Below are 21,376 nucleotides of genomic sequence, written 5' to 3'. Positions count from 1 at the left end.
CAACAGATTGAAAGATAAAAATCTACTTGATATTCTCAACAGATGCAGAAAACTATTTAACAAAGTTTATAATCCATTCATAATAAAACCTCTCAATAAACTAAGCATAGAAGTATCTTAAGTCAGTACAATAGAGGCCATCTATGACAAATATACAACAAACATAAAAATCAATAGGGAAAATTGGAAATATTTTCTAAAAGATTTGGTAAAATAAAAGGGCACCCATTCTCCTTGCTTCCATGCAATATATTACTGGAAGACCTCCAGAGCAGTTAGACCATAAAAGGAATTAATGCCATCCAAATCATGAAGCAAGAAATAAAATAGTCCCAGTTTGCAGATATAAAGTCTTACATATAGAAACCTAAAGACCCAAAAACTATTAGAACTTATAAGCAAATTAAGTAAAGTTGAAGAACACAAAAATCTACATGTAAATAAAAGTAACCATTTGTACACTAATAACAAACCATCTTTAAAATGAAATTAAAACCACATCATTTCTAATAGCATCAAAATAATGAATTACTCAGGAATAAATTTAACAGAGGAAGTGAAAGATCTCTACATTAAAAACTACAAAATGCAATCAAAGCACAAATAAACAGAAAGTCATCACATATTTATGGATTTGGATAATTAAAGAGTTCATAAATACGCAAACTATAGAATAATGCAATCTCTCTCAAAATTCCAATGGCATTTTCCATAGAAATTGAAAAAGTATATCTTAAAATTCACATAGAACTACAAAAGACCCCAGCAGAGTCAAACTAAGGTTGGGAAGAACATAGTAAGAAGTATCACATTTCTTGACAAAGTTGTATTGCAAAGCTATAGTGTATAGTTTACTTATTTGAAGGAACAGAAATACAGGGATATATAGATAGATCTTCTATTTATTGCTTCACTCCTTAAATTTCTACAATAGCCAGATCTGGGACAAGATGAACCAGGAGCCAGGAACTCCCTCCCAACATCCCACATGGAGAGCAGTGGTCCACGTACTTGGCCATCTTTTGTTCTCATCCCAGATACATTAGCAAGATGCAGAATTGGAAGAAGAGCAGGACATGAACCAGCAGTCCGACATGGGATGCCAACAGTAGCCCTTTTCTATTTCTGTTGCCTTCTCTTCAATATAATACGTCATTGCTCACACTAAGACTTTTCCAATAGCCTACTTCTAGGTTATCACTCTTCCACATTACCCTTAGTTATTCTCCTCCAAACATTGTTGTTAATTATCACCTCCCAGCTTAAAATCATGCATACTGATCCTCATTAGCACAACCACTGGCTCACCCATCAAGAGCCACTATGAAATTCTAACTTCCCCATCCATTCAGTGCCTATCTAAGGCAGAGAACTTCCCAACCCACCTGCTCTCCAGGCTACTGGATCTTTAATAATTAGTTCCTTATTCTGGCCCAAGGTCCTATCATAGCCCTGGTGTCTACACTGAACCTGTGCTCCCAATGATGATGCCTTGGCAGTGTGGCACACGTGTCTTAGAAAACAATGTGACTAAGTGAGAGGAGGCAGAGTGTAGCTGGGTTATGGCCAATCACACAGTAATGCTGCACACTCTCAATGCTCCTTGGCTGCCCAGAGCAGCTCATAGCAGAGAGAACTATGCTCACAGAAAGGACTGTGCAGATCATGTGTAGTACATAAGGTGGTACAGATGAGTGTTGAACACAATGAGGGCTAGCACTTGGGCATTCCTCAGCTTGGAGGAGAAGGTGTGGTTACAACAAAAGGTGACCAAGGACTGGTCACATCAACAAAGGTGACCACTCCTCTCTATCCAGTTAACCAGAAGAGAGCTACCACACCCAACCTGGGTGTTACCCTGGATACTCACCCCATCCTGGAGCACTGACCAGAGCTCCTTGGCCACACTCACCACACACCTCTTGGTATTCACTTGATGTGTAGACAAACCACTAAGCCACAGAGGCTTAGCTCAAAGATAAAGCCATCAGAGGGGACAAAAATTCTACAAATGCCTAAAACTAAATGCAGAACTTCAAGAAACAAGAAAAAGGGAGACACTATGACCCCCCCAAAGATACACAACATTCCAATATTATAATGATAAGATGAATATTGAGGCAATACCAGAAATGGAATTCAAAAAATTAATCATAGTTTTACTCAAAAGAATTGGAAGCAAATCCATGAACTAAAGAAAACCATATATGTTATGAATGAAAATTTTTCCAGGAAATTGAGATTTTTAAAAAGAAATGAAAATGATATACTACAATGATTAATTCAACTGATCAAATAAAAATGCAGTGGAAACCTATAACAACAGAATTGATGAGACAGAAGAAAGAATATCTGAGTTAGAAGACAAATCTTGGAAGAATGTCCAGCATATGGGTCTTAGGAGTTTCTAAAGGTGTGGAAAAGAGAAAGGACTAGAAGACCTACTCAATAAAATAATTACAGAAAAATTCCATTACTTGGAGAAAGAAACAAATGTCCAAGTACAGGAAGCACATAGAACTCCTAACAGATAATGAGAAGAGATCTTCACCTCACCATGACACATTGTACTTAGACTTTTCACAGTTAAGCATAAAGAAAAGATTCTAAAGTGTGCATGATAAAAATGTCAGATTACTATCAGAGGATCTCCAATTAGACTCACAACTGACTTCTCATCAGAAACCCCACAGGCTAGAAGATGATGTCAAAATATAGTCCAAACAGTAAGAGAAAGAAACTGTCAACCTAGAATACTGTACCCTGCAAAGCTCTCATCTATGAATGAAGGTGAAATAAAGACCTTCTATAAGAAACAGAAATTGAAATAATTTATCACCATGCATTCAACCTTACAAAAGATTCATAAGGATGTGCTACACACAGAAACAAATCAAGAAAGTCATCATCAAGAAAGACTACAAACACAGTGAAAAACAGTAAAATTACAAAATAAATCCAAAGTAAACAATAGGAATATTCACAGAAAAATGACAGGATCAAGTAGTTACTTATCAATAGTTACCTGAATGTAAATGGCCTCAGCTCTCCAGTTAAGAGATACAGACTGCCCGAATGGATTAAAAAACAAGACCATCTATATGCTTATTACAAGAAACACCTAATCAACAAAGATACACGTACACTGAAAATGAAAGGGTGGAAAAAGATATTCCATGATAATGGGAAAAAAGGGCTGTGTAGCCATCCTAATATCAAACAAAATAGGCTTTAACACAAAACTGTTAAAAGAGACAAAGACAGACACTATGTAATGATTAAAGGATCAATACATAGGAAGATGTGACTATAATAAATCTATATGCACCCCATTAGAGAGAGTAGCTATTTAAAAGAACTGTTAACAGATCTAAAGGGAGACATAGACTTTGATGCATAGTAATGGGGGACTTCAACATCCCACTTTCATCAATGGATAGATCTAACAGATAGAAAATCATCAAGGAAACAACAGAGCTAACTGACACTATAGACCAAATGGACCTAACTGATATCAACAGAACTTTTGACCCCACCGTTGCAGAATACACATTCTTCTCAGTGGTGCATGGACTCTCTCTAGGATAGACCATACACTAGGCCATAAAGCAAGTCTCAGCAAATTCAAAAAAATCAAAACCATACCATCCACCTTCTCGGATCACAATGGATTAAAGCTCAAAACCAACAACTCAAGAATCTCAAGAATGTGTGCAAACACCTGGAGACTGAACAACATGCTTCTAAATAAACAGTGTGTTGTAAGAGAAATCAAAAAATTCTGGGAGTGAGTGAAGATGACCTTACCTCATATCAAAACTTACAGATTTGCATTTAAGTGTTAAAGTGTCGTAAACTTCATACAACATGTCCTGACCAAGCAAATCTTTTGTTCAAGCTAAGCTCCTCTCAGCAGTAGCACATTTGTTAAGAAATCTCGGGGAACAGGAGTTTGGAGGAAAGAAATCGCAGGTGTCACGAAGCCTGGAGTGACTGAGGCACCGAGTCAGAGGCGTCACACACGAGAAAAAGGTGTGATATGTTAGTTTAATTGCTGGTCTACCACAGCATGTTGCTTCCTTCTGACTGTCAAGACACCGGTTCACCTGAAACTTGTCAGTGCGTCCCGCGTGCCTGGCTGAGCCCCCCGCAGCCCGGCCTGCCTCGCACCCGCGTCGGTGCTGTCCTGGGCTCGCTGACAGGTCCCTGCTCCTGACGCGTCACCTCCCAGCCCCAGTGAATCTCCGCAGCCCACTCGCACTGCAGCCTGTTCGCCACCTCGTCCTCCCATTGCAGCAGCAGCAGCGGCCGCGCAGACCTCGAGGGAAAGGGCAGACCCAGCGGGAGCGACCGGCGGGCCGGGCTTCCGAAGCAGCAAGGGGCAGGGAGGCGCGACGGGAGCCCGCACCACAGGTAAAGGGGGCGGCGAGGCGCAGGGCAGCGCCCAGGCACCCAGCGACTTCCAGGCAGGCAGCCCCGCCTCCAGGGCGCTCTCCCTCCCGCGCTCCCGCGCCGCTCGCTCGCAGCCCCAGCAGCAGACGCTGCAGCATCACTTCACACAAAGGACCGTAACCCGCCGAGCAGCTCCGCCACCTCCGCGTTGTCCTCCGGCGACAGCAGCCCCGACAGCGCGGCTCGGGCGCGGCGGCGCGGAACCTATCGCTCCCTGCAGCCGAGGCGGCGGCTGCGGCTTTTCTTCTTAATTTTGGTGTTTTTTCTTTTTTTTTCCTCCCCTTAAACCTCTTAACGTTTCTGTGGTTCCACCCACTTCTTCCCACCTCCTCCCATAAACAACTGTCCTACCCCCCCCAATAAATAAATAAGAGGAAGAGGGTGGGGGAGAGGGGAGGAGGAGAAGGAAAAGGGAGGCAGCGCCAGAGAGAGAGGCAGAGTCCCACCCGACAGCCGGCAGCCCGCAAGCACCTCACACCATGAGATGGCGACGCGCCCCGCGCCGCTCCGGGAGTCCTGGCCCCGCCGCCCGCTCGCCGTAGCCGCCGCTGCTGCTGCTGGTGCTGCTGCTGGGGACCGCGGCCCTGGCGCCGGGGGCGGCGGCCGGCGACCACTCGGCTCCCGCGGGGGCTCGGTGTGCTACTCGTCCCCGCCCAGCGCGGGCTCCCTGCAGGAGCCGGCTCAGCGCGCCGCCGCGGTGATCCAGGGAAAGGTGCGCCCGCCGCGGCGGCAGCAGGGGGCGCTCGACAGGAACGCGGCGGCGGCGGCCGGCGAGGCAGGGGCGTGGGGCGCCGAGCGCCAGCCGCCAGCCGCCGGCAGGGGGCGCTGGGGCTGCCCGCCGAGGACCCGCTGTCCGCCGCCCACGGGACCCTGCCCTCCCGGCCCACGACCCCGGCGCCCAGCCCCAGCGAGCCTGCGGAGGAGGAGGCGCCCTGTCTGGTGAAGGTGCACCAGGTGTGGGCGGTGAAAGCCGGGCCTGAAGATGGACTCTGCTCACGGTGCGCCTGCGGACCTGGGGCCACCCGGCTTCCCCGTCCTGCGGGAGGCTCAAGGAGGACAGCAGCTACATCTTCTTCATGGAGCCGGAGACCGACAGCAGCAGCAGCAGCCGCGCGCCGGCCGCCTTCCGAGCCTCTTCCTGAACCTCAAGAAAGGGGTCGGCCGAGTGCTGTGCAAGCGGTGCGGTAAGTTGCTGGCGCCCGGGCGCGTGCTCCGCGGGCGAGGGGCGCGCGGGCTTCCACGGCGGCGGGACGGAGGCGGCACCCACGCTTCCTGGCCGCGTCTTGGGCTCTGCTGCCGGTGGAAAGCCCAAGTTTGCACCTTGGTTGGGGCGTTCTGAAGCTTTTTTAAATTTAGCTTTTTGGGGGTTGCTTCACTGCGTGGCCCCGAAACGTGTCAGTGGCTTACTCCGCGTGTGGCTGCCTGAAGTTGGCTGTGGCGAGGAGGCGCTGGTGCTGGGCCGCCCCGTGGGGGCTTTTTCCGGGGAAGGAGGACGGGTCGGACAGGACTGGGCCTGGTTGCCCCGAGTGTGGAGATAGTCGCGGCTTGGTGCGTGTGGAGAGCGGGCAGGCTGGGGACGGTCGCCCACAGAGTTGGCGGGAGTTTGTGGGGGACTCCATGTCCCGCAGATGGGTGCATGTGCACCTTGTGAGTCTCTCTGGGTGTGAGAACGCTAAAGTTTCTTTGAACAAAATTACGGAGTGGCGTGTGGAAGGCCCTGGAGAAGGCCTTGGGAAGATAAGCGTCGCAGCCGGTTTCCCACACCTTGTCCCGTTAGGCCATTGAAGTGTGCTTGCCCCAGGGGTGCCTGGTAGGATCAGGTTGGCGAAATCAGCTGAAAAATTTCACAACCCTTCTAAGGGTACTTAATGTATACTAAGCTGATCTTCTGTATATTAAGATAATCGAAAATGAATCTTGATGTGAATGGAAGGGGAGAGGGAGTGGGAAAGGGGAGAGTAGTGGGTGGGAGGGACAGTATGTGGGGGAAGCCATTGTAATCCATAAATCGTACTTTGGAAATTTATATTCATTAAATAAAAGTTAAAAAAAAATTCACTACCCTTCTAAGGTAGCATTTCGTTTATGCCATTCGTAATATAATGTCTGTGACCTAAAACATCTGTATAACTTACTGATAACCTGCTATGTGTTAGTGATTATATGGTATTGTTCGCAAACCGCAGATTCACATGATTACACATCACCAATTCTAATACACCTAGTAACATTCTCCTTCTGTCTTTATGCATCTAATAGATGGTTGGGTTAATTGAATTTTCACAAAACTCAGCACCAGGCCATGCTTTGTCTGCCTATAATACAGAGTGTGTCAGATCTTCTCAGTTTGTATATGGTGATGGCCAACTATTTAAGTTGCGGTCGACATTTGTGGGGCTTTTGTCCTGCCGTTAATTAATACCTAATGATTTGGCTTTCATGAGAGGAAAGAGCATTGTTCACTCAGGGTTCCCTTATTTTAGCAATGGGCTTGGTGTGCCAGAGACCTGTTAAGACTGCACCACTCTGTGGCAGAAGCTGTTCAGAGAGCGGTGCTGAAGCAGCTGAGTGACGCTGGGACTCCCTGAGACTGGCTGACAGGTGTCACTGGGGAACATGGCAAGCACTCTGCTGGGAGCTCTCTTACTAGGGAACATAGAAGCTCAGCAGTGTTGTGCTGCAGCATATGTTACTCTGTTACAGAATCCAAAACAAAAGCTTTTAAGCCACATCCTGTCCAGTTTTCACATGTTTGATATGTAATTGGGGAAGGATGTTTGCCTTTACCCCAAACTGAATGGGTTTTGGTGGGAAGCTAACATCAAGAGGATTAGGTTTGCAGGGATGCCTGGAATTGGGGTGCATTTCTAGGGTAGCAATGGGGGTGGTTATACCTTTTAACTAGAAATACATGTCAGACTTCAAGGGTAAAGTTCCTAACAGCATCAAGAGGATGTTTGGACGTGTAAAAGGCATGGTCTGGAAGAAGAATAATGTATTTTTATGTTTCTTTGGGGGTGAGGGGGAAACTTTACTGTAGGTAGTATGGTTTGACCCTTTTGTTTTCCGGTCAAAACAAGTACATAGTTGTAACTTGTGGCATGTCAAAGAGGGTTGGTTTATAATGAATTGGAAATCTCCCTGCATGACATTGGGTAGATGTAGAAATCAGAGTTCCTGCTCTGGGTTTGTGTGACTAAGTGTGAGCTTGGTGATTTTAGTGTTACATAACAAAGTAGGATATTGCATGGAATCAATAGATAGAGCTAAGGAGTGAGAGAAGTCATCCTGAAAGTTTCTCTTGAATTTCCATCAACAGAGTCTTTACCATGGTATCTGAGGATGAAAGTAAATGGTACAAGCTATTTTACATAAAGTTAGTAAATATGTAGTTGGAATACTGGATGTAAAAGTGTGAGTGTGTGTATTGGGAAACTTGACAATTCGTCCAGCATTTCAGGCATGGAAAGCCAAGTGGAAAAAGAAAAGAGAGAGAGAGCCTATATGAAGAATCTCTGTGAGACACCAGTGCAAATAAGGGGCCATCAAAGAAGGATGTAATATTCTCTGAAAGCAGGAGAGAACTTCCACTTTGCTCATGGCCCTGATTAAATACAGATGGAGTTTGTGGACTCAGAAGGCTTCCATAGCCTTGGCAACTCATGTCAAAAGCCTTTGGTAATCACTGATGTCATAAATAAGAGTGTTAATTGTTAAATCAACAACAGGAATCACTGTGTACTGACTCCCCATGTAGGACTTCTGTTCTTAATGAGCTGTACTATTTAATTACCTGCAAAAGTTGTTCTCAAACAGTATTTTGTGTGTGGGTGTGTGTGCTAATTGTTGAAATCTTTACTTAGTATGCCTTTTGTATATAAAGTTAATTAAAAATTAATCTTAATGAAGAATGGGATGGGGGAGGGAGAAGGAGGTGGGAGAAGAGTGGGGGTGGGAGGGCGAGTACAGGGGGAGGAATCTCCACATAACTAAAGTCATACCTATGAAATTTGCATTCATTAAAGTTTTGTTTAAAAGCTGAGGGAGAACATTATAAGAAGATGATGAGTAGAAAGCTCTAGGAATCTCTCAACCTATAAAACAATTATATTGTCAGTTGTAAATACTTCAAATGCTTAAAATTCTATACTCTGTTAAGTGTTTGCAAATATGGTGAAATGGTTGGACGGTACATTGTGCTTAATTTCAGCAAATTTCAGCTTTCAGTGCAGGAACACCACAAATTCCCCATCCCCCACTGTCAGCTCCTTGGCAGCAGCTGTGCTCATGCTCTTGGAGCAGCTTGCAGGAAACATTCAGGAAATGCCTGGACAAAACCATGCCTTGTCCTTCAAATATCAGGATCTGTGCTGTGATCACTGAGTGCTACATCTAGCCAGAGAAGTATCTTCAAAAATTGGAAGACATTTTTCTTGCACCTACCCCTATTGTGCTAAGTCCCCCCCCCATCTCTACAGCTGAAATATCCAGTAAAGTTAAAAGGGCAACATATTTTTTCTCCATTGTTCTCATTTTCCTTTTTGTGAGCCATGCTTTAAAGGAGATTAGAATATTGAAAAACAACTGCTTACTTGGGGAAAACGTGAAAGTGACTGCATGCTCAAAGAAGAGCTCAGAAAAGACCCAAGCAGGTCCTAAGTTAACATCTCAAGCTGCTAAAAGCACAGTGAAAGCTTATTATAAATAATCAAGAAAAATGAACAAAAATAGCACATCTTGGGGAATAGGGAAAATCTGCTTTCCAGAGTTACTGTATTATTAGAATCAAATCTCCACTTGTCAATAAAAATTCAAAGGTATATAAAGAAATAGAAATGTGTGGTCCATCGAAAAGAAAAAAATCAACTGACACTGTACCTGAATAGGGCTTGATGGCAGATATAGTAGATGAAGACTTTAATAGTGAATAAAATGTGCAAAGAATTAAAAAAGTGGAGAAAGTAAGGAAAACTATGAACAAAATAAGAATATCATTAAAGAGAAAGGAAACAGAAGAAGGAAAAAATTCTAAGAGCTGAAAACAACAAAAACAGGAATGAAAAGTTCTCTAGAGGGATCCAGAAACAGATCTGAACAGATGAAAGAAAGAATCAGCAAAATTGAAGATAGAACGAAGAAAATAAGCAAACCTAAGAAGCAGAAAAGATTCAAGAGAACAGAGCCTAAAAATCATGTGTGACACCGTCAGGTGGGATCGTTGTGCGAGTCAACAAAAGGAGAGGGGAAAGAGGAAGGATCAAAAAAGACATGGAAGGTAATGGCTAAAAATCTCCCAATTTGATGAAATACATGACTATAACAAACATCAAGCTCACCAAAAACTTCAATTAGGTGAATTCAAAGAGATCCTCACTGAGACATATTACAATCAATATTTTTTGACAGGCAGAGTTAGACAGTGAGACAGAGAGAGACAGAAAGGTCTTCCTTTTTCTGTTGTTTCACCCCCCAAGTGGCCACTATGGCTGGTGTGTTGTGGCCGGCATGCTGCACCAATCCAAAGCCAGGAGCCAGGTGCTTCCTCCTTGTCTCCCATGCAGGTGCAGGGCCCAAGGACCTGGGCCATCCTCCACTGCACTCCTGGGCCACAGCAGAGAGCTGGATTGGAAGAAGAGCAACTGGGACAGAATCCAGCGCCCTGACCGTGACTAGAACCCGGGGTTCTGGCGCACAGGCAGAGGATTAGCCTCGTGAGCCATGGTGCTGGCCACAATCAATTTTTTTTAAGGGCAAGGACAGGAGAATCTTGAAGCAGGGAGGCTGCAGCACTTCATTACACACAAATAATTCTCTGGGAGATTATAAGGAAATTTAACATCAGTAGCACTGGAGGACAGAAGGCAGTCTACCAATTTATTCAAAGTGCCAACGTAAAATGATTGTCCAAAGAAAGTCCCAGCACTCTCATGACTTCCCTGTACTCAAGGAAATATAAGCACAAATTCTTCTGAAAGTATTTCAGAAAATTGAAGTGGAAGGAATTCTCTCAAACAAAACCAGAATCACCATACCAAAACCAGCCTGGCTAGTCCAGCTGCTACAGGCATTTAAGGATAAACCACTGAATGGGAGACATACATCTGTTCCTTTCTCTTGTTCTTGCACTTGCTCTTGCTCTCACTCTCAAATCTGTGTGTGTGTGTGTGTGTGTGTGTTTCTCTGTGTTTGTGTGCTTTTCTTTTTTTTAGAAACCTCTTATTTAATAAATATTAATTTCATAAGTACAACTTTGGGATTATAGCAGTTCTTCCCCCATAAACGCCCTCCTACCCCCAGACCATCCCACCTCCTAATCCCTCTCCCATCCCAATCTTCATTAAGATTCATTTTTAATTATCTTAATATACAGAAGATCAACTCTATACTAAGTAAAGATTTCAACAATTTGCACCCACACAGACACACAAAGTATAAAATACTGTTTGAAGACAAGTTTTATTGTTAATTCTCATGGTACAACACATTAAGAACAGGGTCCCACATGGGGAGTAAGTGCACAGTGACTCCTGTTGTTGATTTAACAATTGACACTCTTATTTATGATGTCAGTGATCACTTGAGGCTCTTTTCATGAGATGCCAAGGCTATGGAAGCCTCTTGAGTTCACAAAGTCCGACCATATTTAGACAAGACCATAGTCAAAGTGGAAGTTCTCTCCTCCCTTTAGAGAAAGGTACCTCCTCCTTTGATGGCCCCTTGTTTCCACCAGGATCTCACTCTCAGAGATCTTTCATTTAGGTCAATTTTTGAAACAGTGTCTTGGCTTCCATGCCTGAAATGCTCTCATGGGCTTTTTAGCCAGATCTGAATGCCTTAATGGCTGATTCTGAGGCCAGAGTGGTGTTTAGGACATTGTCATGCTATGAGTCTGCTGTGTGTCCTGCTTCCCATGTTGGGTTATTCTCCCCCTTTTAATTCTATCAATTGTTATTAGCAGACACTTGGTCTTATTTATGTAATCCTTTGATAATTAATCCTATCTTTATGATCAGTTATGAACTTAAACTGATCACTTTAAATAGTAAGATAGCATTGGTACCTGCCAACTTAATGAGATTTTGGTGTCCCATAGCAAGTTTTTAGCTTTACCCTTAGGGGTAAGTCTGAGGGAATGTGTCACATTGCTTTTCAAATCAATAAACTTTTTTTATAAAATGGGAGAAAATATTCAGCATAGGAAAGGTTTTTTAACTTCTTACAACACACATAAAAAAGTATTTAAAGTGATTAATATGCTGATTACATTTATATTGATTTATAATATGTGCATTTATACATGCACACATAATGAAAGCTATATCTAATACAATATAAATATATACAATTTTATTTCTCAATTATACTTGATTAAAGCCTGAAAAAATACCTAATAAATAAATTCAATAAAGTTAGAGGACTTCCAGTCAACATTAAAGCATCACTATTTAAAAAGGCACTTAAGAAAGTAATTTCCTTTACAATAGCATAAAAACTAATAAAATATTTAAGGATTGAATTTAACTGAGGGGATGAAAAGCTTCTACACTATAAACTTCAAAATGTAGCTAGAAGAAATTAAAGCTGAAAGTTGGAAAGATATCCCATGCTCATAGATTAAAAGTTTTGTTTTTTTAATTTTGGAGATAGCATATTTTTAATTTACTTTATAGTCAAAGACTTAATGCTCCTCTAAATAGAGTTCAACCCAGAAGTCTTTCTACTTTTCACTCGTTGAACACTATGGTTAGTGGTGCATTAAACCTGTGATTATAAAGGAAATTGAGGAGTTTCAAGATGGTGGAATAGCAACAGAAAGGTCTGATTTATGTGGAATGAAGTTAATATTTAAAAAGAGGGAGAAGGTGCACGTTAGGATAAAGCTGTGGGAGAACCACAGAAGAAGACCCTGTGAAAGAAATAGGAATGTTCCAGACCTGCTTCAAAAGAGCAAATACACAATAGAAGATAACAAAAGCCTGGATCCAACAGGAAGATGTGGACCCTGATGAGCCAGGTGAGAGAGGAATCCATGGGCCCATGGCACTGCTGATGCAGTAGGAGGGAGAGCTTGGTGAACTGCTTTTAGAGTGCCACAGGGACACTCTAAGACAGCAGGCAACCAAGCACCCAGAGGCAGGAAAAAAAAAAAGGCAGTGCATCTCTCTCCCTCCCCCCTTCCCTGTTAGAGCAGAAACCTGCAGTCAAGTTGGGGAAGGACTCAGGCCATTTTTGGACACAGGCAGGTAGCTGCTGTCCCATCGCCCACAGACCTAACCAGAGAGAAAAACCCACCTTCCCCACCAACACCAAATTTGGCTGGGAGGCACACACAGACAGCAGCTCTGGGAACACCATAGTTTCCTTACAGCCAGGGCTGGCTAGTGGGATGGAGTGATATTGTGATGCCTCTGACTTGAGTTTTCTTATTTAAGATTGCTTTGGCTATTTAGAGTTTCTTGTGCTTCCATATGAATTTTAGGATTTCTTTCAGAGCTGAGAAAAATGTCCTTGTTATTTTCATTGGGAGTACATTGAATCTATAAATTGCTTTGGGTATAATGAATATTCTGATTATATTAATCATTCCAATCCACAAGCATGGAAGAATTTTCCGTGTGTGTGTGTGTGTGTGTGTGTGGTATCTTCTAGTTCTTTCCTTAGTTATTTGTAATTTTCATTGCAGAGAACTTTCACATCCTTGGTTAAATTTATCCCAAAATATTTACATTTTTTTATCTATTGTGAATTGGACTAATCTTATAAGCTCTTGCTTAGCCACAGCAATGTTAGCATATATGAATGCCATTGATTTTTGTGTGTTGATTTTATATCTTGCAACTCTGTCAGATTCTTTTATGAGTTCCAATAGTCTATTAGTGGAGTCTCTGAGTTCCCCTATAGTAAGATCATGTCCTCTGCAAACAGGGATAGTTTGACTTCCACCTTTGATTTCTTTTTCTTTTCTAATGGCTCTGGTTAAAACTTCCAGAACTATATTGAAAGTAATGGTGAGAGTGGGCATCCTTATGTAATTCTAGGTCTTAGTGGAAATACTTTCAGCTTTTCGCCTTTCAATATGATGTTGACTATGGGTTTGTGATACATTGCCTTGATTATGTTGAGGTATGTTCCTTCTATACCTAATTTTAACAAGTTTTTTTATATATATGAAAGAATGGTGTATTTTATCAAGGCTTTCTCTGCATCTACTGAGATTTTTTTTTAATTTCTGCTTTTTGTTAATATGATGCATCATGTTTATTGACTTGCATATGTTAACCCGTCCTTAATTCTCTTGGATAAATCCCACTTAATCTGGATGGGTAATCTTTTTGATATGTTGCCAGGTTTGATTAGTTAGTATTGTGTTGAGGATTTTTGCATCTATATTCATTAGGGATATTGGTCTATAGTTTCCACTTTTTGGTTTGGAATTAAGGTAATGCGGTGATCAAAGAGTTTGGGAGGATTCCCTCCCATTTAATTGTTTTCAATAGTTTAAGAAGAATTGTTATTTGTTCTTCTTTAAAAGTTTGTATAATTCAGCAGTGAAACCATCCAGTCCTGGACTTTACTTTATTGAGAGGCACTTTACTACTGATCCAATCTCAGCCTTGGTTGTTGGTCTATTCAAATTTTCTATCTATTCTTCCTCCAATTTTGGTGATCTGTGTATGTCCAGAAATATGCACATTTCTTCTAGATTTTCCAATTTGTTGGCATATAATTGTTTTAATGATACCTGATGATTCTCATTATTTCTGTGTTATCAGTGTAACATCTCCTTTTTCAACTCTGATTTTGTTAATTTTGATCTTCTCCTTGGTTTAGTTGGGCTAGTGGTTTATTGATTTTTTTTTTTAAAAAGCTCTTCATTTCACTTATCTGTTGTATAGTTTTCTAGTTCTCTTTCTTATTTCTTCTCTAATTTTTATTATTTCTTTCCTCCTACTAGTTTTGGGTTTGGTTTATACTTGTTTTTCTAGGTCCCTGTGCTGCACCATTAGATCACTTATTTGATATCTTTACAATTTTTTTGATGCAGGCACTAATTGTCATAAATTTTTCTCTTTACATTGTTTTTGCTATATTACATAAGTTTTGATATGTTGTGTTGTCATTTTCATTAATTCCAAGGAATTTTTTATTTATATTTTGATTTCTCCTATGACCCACTTTTCATTTAGGAGCTCATTGTTCTGCCTGTGTGTGTTTGTGTATTTTATATGGTTTCTTTTGTTTTACTTCTTTGTTTTTAAAAAGGGACAAATTTCATGTATTTCATATATATGGTTTAAAAGCATAACATTTCCCACCCCACCCCATTTTTCCTCCCTCAATCCTATCTCCCTCCTTTTCTTTCTCTTTTATTTTTTCTTTCCCTCATTTTCTTATTTTTCTTTTAAGTTTTACAATGACATACTTCCAATTTTCTTCATAATCAAATGCTTACCCCTCCACTAAACACAGAATTCAACAAGTAGTAGGTAGAAAAACCACTATCCTTCAGGAGTATAGACATGGGCCATAAACAATAATCAAATCTCAAAATATTTAGGGTTCCTTATGTTAATGTCCAGATTCATTCCATTGTGATCAGGAAAGATACATGGTATGATTTTATTTTTTGTTTTGAATTTGTTGAGAATTTTTTTATGGCTTAGTATACGGTCTATCCTAGAGAATGTCCCATGCTCTGATGAAAAGAATGTGTATGCTGAAACTGGGATAAAGTGTTCTGTAGACATCAATTAGATCTATTTGGTAGATAATGTAGATTAGATCTGTTGTTTCTTTGTTGATTTTTGTTCTGTTGATCTGTCACTGATAAAAATGGAGTGTTGAAGTCCTTCATTATTGTCTTATGTCTCCCATTAGATCAAATAATATTTGTTTTATTTTTTATTTTTTTTAACTTTTTCAAAAAGATTTCTTTATTTTAAAGTCAGAGTTACATAGAAACAGAGGAGAGACAGAGAGAGAGGGCTTCCATCTGCTGGGTCACTCCCCAAATGGCTGATTTTAGAGCTGGGCCCGGTCGAAGTCAGGAGCTTCTTCCTGGGGTTTTCCACTTGGGTGCAGGGGCCCAAGCACTTGGGCTGTTCTCTGATGCTGTCCCAGGTGCATGGAGCAACAAACTGTCTGGAAAAAGACTCTAGATATAATTGTCCAACACAATGGGCAGGGAGTGCTTGCAGGATTGTCTTTAGCCAGAGTCGGTAAGCAGGGCTCACAGAAGATGTGGTGGCAAGGGTAACACATGTCAGGGTTGAAATAAACATCCAGACCCACAGCACAGATGTAGCTATCCTTTTCTTCTGCATATTTGTTTTCATCACTGTACTCATCTCATTGTTCAAAGTCACATGATTCAGCAATCCCACTCCTGGGTATTTAACCTGCTTCTGTAGCCATCTTTCATGCCATTGTCGTTTCCTTCGTAGCTTCCTCAACTTGTTCCTCTCTCTCTTATTTAGCCTCTGATTAATGGCACCCAATGGAAAGCTGGCTGAGCTCAGGAAGTCCAGAGGGGAGAGGTGTTCTTCGTGGTCTGAAGTCTCCAGCACGCTCCTGCCAGCCAAGGGCAGGTCCATGAGAAACGTCAGGTTGCTGGTAGTATTGGCATTGTCAGAATACACGGAAGAAGCTTCTAGACCACACTGAAATTCACCTCCTCTTTGTGTCTGGGTCTCATGGGGAGCCACTGAAAATCTTTGCAGCAGTACAGTAGGATCAAAACTGGATGGATTCTGAAAGGAACAGCTATTTTTAGCAGATTGTCAAGGCAAACCTGAAAGGTCAACAGACCGTGTTTCATTGAGCCTGAGATAGGCGGTAGTCTTACTATGTATTTCGTACAAAGTGGGTAATAAAGTCAGTTTCTCACTGATGTTCAGATCCAAACTATGTGATTTTCTATGAAAAGCTCTTGTAGTGCATTTTCCAGTCACAAGCTGGAGAACAAGTTGGTATTTTGGATTTGTTCTGAAGAGCAATTTTTCGTTCTTCATCTGGAAATACGTTGATCATACCTCCCGGCAGAGTGCTTCTGTTAATCTCCCAGGGCCATTGTTATTTAGGGCCATGTTTAAAAGCATATGATTTCTGTTTTGGGAGCCACCGCCTGTCAGCTGAATTTCCTTGTCACAACCTGACTGAACTCTAGGATGTGACAAGTAGTTCAGCGAAGGCCTCATTAGACTGCCTGCCTGTGCTGGCTGATAATTGGTCCCGCTCTTGGAGAGATATACAGCTGCAGGCTGGCCACAGGAACATTTTGGAGTGCTGACAAAATTAAAGCCCCCTAAATGGGCCCCACAGAAAGGGCAATTCAGTTTTCCAACTGTCCACTGGGCTTTTTGTATCCGGCAGTTTATGCATTCAGGAAGTGCTTCTATATTCATGTGCCACACGTGACAAACATTCTGATCATCACCTGAATGTTGACGTTTATCCGTATTCACTTGATTCTCAAGATATTTCATGAAGCAACCAGAATTTGCTATACATTTTCTACATTTCCAGCAATGAAGAATACTTATTTCTTCTTGATCATGAAGTTTAGTTATCAGTTCTTCACTTCCTTTCATCTGCATCTGTGTCCTGGAGCGCCTCATTCCGCGCCCCCTCCCGGCACGCCCAGCCTCTGGCAGCATGGCTCTGAGCAACATTGTTTTAAATATCTGGGTTCCCTAGCATTTGGTGCATATAGATTTACTATAGTCACATCTTCCTGTTGAGTTAATCCCTTAATCATTACATAATTACCTTGTCTCTTTTTATAGTTTTGGCCTTAACATCTATTTTGTCTGATATGAGTATTCATACTCCTGTTCATTTTTTTATTTCAGCTTGGAATATGTTTTTCCATCCTTTCACTTTCAGTCTTTGTGTATCTTTAAAGTTGAAGTGTGTTTCATGTCGGAAGTGTATAGATGGATTTTATTTTCTAATCCATTTAGCCTGTTCATATCTTTTAATTGGAAAATTTAATGCATTTATATTCAAGGATATTATTGATAAATAATGACTTGGTCCTGCCATTTTTACATAAATATTCCTATTGTTTCTCTTCAGTTTCCTTTGTTCTTTTGCTAGGAGGTTTTCCTGCCTTCACATTCTTTCATGACGTTCATTATCTTTCTTTGTTTCTAAGTATTACATCCTTTAGTATCATTTTGAAGGCTGGCCAGGTGGTAACAAATTCATTCAACTTTTAGTACTCTTGGAAGTTGTTTATTTCACCTTCATTTATAGATGGGAGTCCACTGGGTAAAACATTCTAGGTTGAAAGAGGTTTTTTGTTGTTGTTTTGGTGGGTTTTTTTGTTTGTTTGTTTACAATGTGGACTATTGTTTTCCTTTTTCTACTAGCCTGTAGGATTTCTGGTGAAAACTCTGCTGTCATTCTATTTGGAGATCCTTTAAAGGCAACCTGGCATTTCTTTCCTGAAAATTTTAAGATATTTTCTTTATGTTTCACTTTTGAAAATTTGACTAATGTTTTGTGGTAAAGCTATTTTCTGATAATCTTTGCTTGGGTTTCTATGTGCTTACTGTATTTGAATGTCCATATCTTTCTCTAAATTGGGAAAATTTTCTCATATGTTATTACTAAGTATTTTTACAGCAAAGTAAACAATCAATAGTGTGAAAGACAATCTATGAAATAGGAAAAATATTTGCAAGCCATGTGCCTGATAAGGGATTAATTTCTAAATATGTAAGGAATCCTTACAATTCATTAGTAAAAACAACCTATCCAGTTTAAAAATGGGTTTAGGACTTCAATCTACATTTCTCAAAAGCAGATATACATACGGCCAACAGATAGATGAAAAGATGCTCATCACCACTAATGGGTGAAATGTAAATCAAAACCAAAATGAGGTACATTTCCTACCCATCAGGATGGCTAGAAAAAAAAGACAGACAATGGGAATTGGCAAGGATTTGGAGACACTGGAGCACTTCTACAGCATTGGTATAGCCACCAATGGATAACACTATAATGGTTCCTCAAAATATTAAAAACAAAATGACCAGAAGACCCAGAAATTTCACTTCTGAGTATTTATCAATAAACAAAATCTCAAATATATCAGCACTTGCATGTTCACTCAGGACTATTCCCAATTGTCAAGAAGTGGAAACATCTTAAATGTCCACAGATAGATAAATAGATTTTAAAAAGTATGATGAATACATACCATGGGATATTATCCAGCCCTTAAAAAAGAAAGAAATTCTGTCTTTTGAAACAACATGGATGATCCTAAAGGGCATTGTGCCAAGTGAAATAAGCCAGTCACAAAAAAGATACTGCATGATTGTGTTTTTGTGAAACACAGATGTTTCTGTGAAACATCTAAAATAGGCAGACTCGTGGAAACAGAGGAGACTGGTGGTTGTCGAGGGCTAGGGATGGGGGAAGTGGACTTTACAACTGAGGAATATAAAGTATAAGCTATGTAAGATGAACAAGCTCTAGAGATCCGCTGCACAAGATGTACAGATAGTTAATACTGTGCTGTGTACTTAAAAATGTTAAAAAGATAACTCTCACATTAAACACTCAAGACAATAAGATAAAATGCATTATATACCTTTTGCTGTTTATTTGAGCATAAATCATGCAAGGTCTTTGACAGTCCATTGATATCCTTCTCACTTTATTAATACCATGAGCTAACATCCTTATTTTCCACTCTTCCCCAGGATGACTCCTCTCCTGAAGTCATTGTCTACTCATATGTTGTTTCACGTTGGCCTTTCCTGTGTCTTTGCCTTTGCTCACTTCAGTCTGCATCCCACTATATGAATATGAAATTAATATCCCACTCATACATATTTAGGCTCCTTCAGTGACAAATCAATACCTTCTTGCCCCACAAAAACTTCTTTGAGCACTACAAATCAAGAAAATTTCTTCTATCTGAATGGTGTGAGTGCATCAGTTGTACTCTTTTCAAGGAATTAGGTACTTTCGTTCTTATTCTGTTCTTCTTTCGTTATTAATATGAAGCTTCTTGAACATAAAATTTAACTCTTACTCACTTGTAGTATACAAGGTGGTAAAACTAGTGCTTGAACATTGTGGTTACTCAAAACAACTTTTAAAAAAATGAGTGAAGCCATCCTGAAGGACTAAGCATAAAGAATGCATTGAAGAAAATAATTTCTAATAGAAAATAATTTATTCTTCTCTTCGGTAAGCATACAAGCTATGATTGTGAGTAATACTTCTTTTCCTAAAGAACTTCTTTAACTGTCAATGATGGTCAATCCAAAAAAACCAACTCCTCTGTGTAGACTTCTATACTTAGCAGTTATGAGGGTGAAAAATAGTCAATGAATTCTACATTTGCCTTCTTGTAGATACAACACTATGTCGCACAAACAACCAAATGATGAACAGAAGCTCAAGCTCACAGTGCTGCTTCTTCCTTTAGCTACCCACTGCCACCACTTCATCCCTGCCAAGGGCTAACTCTGACACAGGGTGGGGGCAAGTTCACTAAAACAATGCACCAAGCAAAAAGTCAGTTCTGAAGCAAGGAAGAATTGACTAGTGTACAATTCCACAATGTATTCATCCATTATACAAAGCCTTGACACAAAACCCGAATAGCCACTGAGTCCAAGCTCTTCCTCCCAAACCAGCCCTGGAGTGTCATTTATCAAATGCCTTGAATGTTACTATTTCTTGTAAAATTAGAGTATGCTCAGGTTAGACATGTCACCTTTGTCTATAAAACCATTTTTTCTGCTGTTTCATGCCATGGAAATCCATTGTCTCCCAGCTACCTGAAACTATGCTTTTGTCTTAAGTCAATTATACTTTGCAATATCTTGGATTTGTCTTCCTCTTTTATTTTCCACACTTTCTACCTTGGGCAGTTTGGTTTACCAGGTTTTCTAATACAAGCACCAATTCAGTGTAAGTAAACCAAAAATAATATTTATGTCCTACACAGTTACATTTACAATACTTACAATACTTGTCATCCTTTACCAAACTCTATTCTACAATGGTGATGGCCCTGATAAGAATATTTTTTAAAGAATTATTTATTTTATTTGAAATGCAGAATTACAGAGAGAGGGAAAGACAACACACACACACACACACACACACACAAAGAGAGAGAGAGAGAGAGAATCTTCGATCTGCTGATTCACTCCCCAAATTGCCACAATGGCCACCAGGGCCAGACTGAAGTCAGGAACCAGTAGTTTCTTCTGGGTCTTCCACATGGGTGGCAGGGGCCCAAGCACTTGGGCCATCCTCTGATGCTTTCCCAGGCACATTAGCAGTTGGCTGGATCAGAAGTATAGCAGCCTGGACTTGAAGTGGCATCTATATTGGATGCCAACTAGGATGCCATTATGCCACAGTGCCAGCCTCCAAAAGGAGCCTTTCTTGAGAGCCACATGTGAAATGCAAAAATATTCCTCCATGTTTTGATTAACAAGGACAGGGTACAAGGAGTACAAACGATTTCCTTCTTTAAAAAAATGTATGTATGTATGTGTGTGTGTTTATGTTTTTGAAAGACAGAGTGAAAGTAAAAGAGAGAGGGGGATAGAGAGAGAAAGAGAGAAATTGATTTTCCATCCACTGTATTATTCCCGAAATGGCTCCAACATCCAGTGCTGGGTCAACCAAAGCCAGGATCCAGGAACTCCATCCTGGTCTCCTATATGGGTGGCAGGTCACAAGTATTTGGGCCATCATCTCCTGCATTTCAAGACATGTTAGCAGGGAGCTGGATTGGAGGTAGAGACGCTGTGACTTGAACCAGCATTCTGATATGGGATATGGTGATTTAACCCACTGCTCCATGACTCTGGGCCTGGAGTACAAAGTATTTCTTTCTTTTTCTTTTCTTCTTCTTCTTCTTCTTTTTTTTTTTTTTTTGACA

The 21,376-nt window shown here is 41.0% G+C and overlaps 2 pseudogenes; one reads left to right on the top strand and one right to left on the bottom strand.

Moving 5' to 3' along the window:
* Nucleotides 1-4,931: 4,931 nt before the first annotated feature.
* Nucleotides 4,932-5,626, top strand: LOC103345831 (uncharacterized; annotated as a pseudogene).
* A 229-nt stretch (nt 5,627-5,855) lies between these two features.
* LOC100353229 (E3 ubiquitin-protein ligase RNF180 pseudogene) lies at nt 5,856-17,050 on the bottom strand (annotated as a pseudogene).
* Between the last annotated feature and the right edge of the window lie 4,326 nt (nt 17,051-21,376).

Source organism: Oryctolagus cuniculus, chromosome 7, assembly GCF_051225735.1.
Source record: "Oryctolagus cuniculus isolate XC-2025 breed Fujian yellow rabbit chromosome 7, ASM5122573v1, whole genome shotgun sequence".
Taxonomy (NCBI): Eukaryota; Metazoa; Chordata; class Mammalia; order Lagomorpha; family Leporidae; genus Oryctolagus; species Oryctolagus cuniculus.
Note: the sequence above shows the minus strand (reverse complement) of the source record. Positions and strands in the feature narration are given on the sequence as shown.